This window comes from Arachis ipaensis, chromosome B1 (assembly GCF_059453495.1).
Source record: "Arachis ipaensis isolate K30076 ecotype BB chromosome B1, ASM5945349v1, whole genome shotgun sequence".
NCBI lineage: Eukaryota > Viridiplantae > Streptophyta > Magnoliopsida > Fabales > Fabaceae > Arachis > Arachis ipaensis.
The window spans coordinates 57,882,154-57,884,104 of NC_142436.1; the positions used below are offsets into that span (position 1 = coordinate 57,882,154).

At 44.4% G+C, this 1,951-nt stretch overlaps 1 non-coding gene across 1 annotated transcript; it reads left to right on the forward strand.

Annotated features, from left to right (window-relative positions):
- Positions 1–1,321: 1,321 nt before the first annotated feature.
- Positions 1,322–1,428, forward strand: LOC148576690 (small nucleolar RNA R71). Its single transcript, XR_015903651.1, has one exon. It is a non-coding gene; the product is annotated as a small nucleolar RNA R71 (small nucleolar RNA).
- Positions 1,429–1,951: the final 523 nt, after the last annotated feature.

The following is a 1,951-nucleotide window of genomic DNA, read 5'->3' on the forward strand; positions in this document are numbered from 1 at the left end:
GCAGAGTGCCTTATCAAACATTGTTTCTCCTATGGCACAGGGGATGTGAAAACTTCCTGGGTCCTTCCTTTTTATAGGCAACTCTGGTTGAATGAGAGCACTGCACTCCTTATTCATCACTATTGTTTGTCCTCCCTTGAGTGAGCTTTTCCTGGTCAGCAGCTCCTTCATATACTTAATATATGAGGGCATTTGTTGGAGGGCCTTGATGAATGGTATGTTTACATGGAGGGATGCAAACAGGTTAAGAAACCTTGAGAATATTCTCTTCTGTACAACACCATTGAGTAATTGGGGAAACGGTGCATAGAGTTTCAGTAGCTCCTTCTGTGTCAGCTCTTTTTGTGAAATTTTGGGTTCTTGGTGATCCTTTTCCTATTTTTCTGCTGATGTCTCTCCGAGTTGTTCTAATGGCTTGTTTTGCTTTTCCTCAGTCTTCTTACTACTTATAGTAACCATCTTGCAATCTTTCCATCTGACTTTCTTTGCTTCACCTCTCGGATTTTTCTCTGTGTCACTTGGAAAGCTATCAGTAGGTTTGGGAATCTTTTTAGATAAGTATCCCACTTGAAATTCCAGCCTCTTGATGGTGTCCCCCTGGTTCTTGATACTAGCTCGCACCTCCTCTTTGAATACCTTATTATCTTGAATCTCTTTGCATATGCCTTCAAGCAGAGTCTCAATTTTGGAGAGTCTTTCTTCAGATGATGGTGAGTTGAGAGTGGATGGGTGAGTTGGGTCATTTTGGTTTTGGTATGGATGTGGAGAGGTGTTGTTAGGGTGGTGCTGATATGATCTCTATGTAGAATGTTGGTGAGCTGCATGGTTGTTGGGGTTGTGACGTCTCTGATCTTGGCTTTGATCTTGTTGATTTCCCCACCCAAAGTTTGGGTGATTCCTCCAACCAGGATTGTACGTTTTGGAGTAAGGATCATGGGTCTGTCTGGGTGAGTTTCCAATATAGTTGGCTTGTTCTTGCTCCTCATCTGCCTCAGCATTCACTCCCTCTTGGGTTGCTGATGAGGTGGTGATTGCTGCCACTTGGTTCCTCTCCATCTTCTTGGTGAGGTCAGCCAGCTGCTTGGTAATAAGCTTGTTTTGGGCCAGCAGTACATACACATTGTTTAGTTCTATCACTCCTCTAGTGTTGCCTCTTTCAGAAGCATAGAAATAGTCATTCTCTGCTACAGTTTCAATGACATCTATGGCCTCCTCAATGGTCTTCTTCTTGTTCAGAGATCCCCCAGATGAATGGTCTACTGCCTTCTTTGATTCATAAGAAAGGCCTTCATAGAAAATGTGTAGCTGCACCCATTCATTGAACATATCTGGTGGGCACCTTCTTATCAGGTCCTTGAACCTCTCCCATGCTTCATATAGAGTCTCACCATCCTGCTGCCTGAATGTTTGCACCTCAGCTCTCAGCCTGTTGATCCGTTGAGGAGGATAGAATCTTGCCAGAAATTTGTTCACCACATCTTCCCAGGTTGCTAAACTCTCCTTTGGGAAGGACTCAAGCCATTTGGATGCTTTGTCCTTAAGCGAGAAAGGGAACAGAAGTAGTCTATAGGTGTCAGGATGAACACCATTGGACTTCACAGTATCGCATATCCTCAGGAAGGTTGTTAGATGTTGATTGGGGTCTTCTTGGACGCCTCCTCCGAATGAACAGTTGTTCTGAACAAGGGTGATGAGCTGCGGCTTTAGTTCATAGTTGTTGGCATGTATGGTTGGCCTTTGGATGCTACTCCCACAGTTTCCTGGGTTTGGGTTGATGTAAGAGCCTAGAACTCTTCTCTCTTGCCCAGCATGATTTGCTAGACCTTCTCTGCCATGGTTGTGAGCCTCTTCTTCATGATGGTTCTCCATGTTCTCATCCATGTCTGGTTCAAAGTACTCCTCCTCTTCCTCAGCACCAACTACTCTCTTTTCTCTTGCTTCCCTCCTTAAT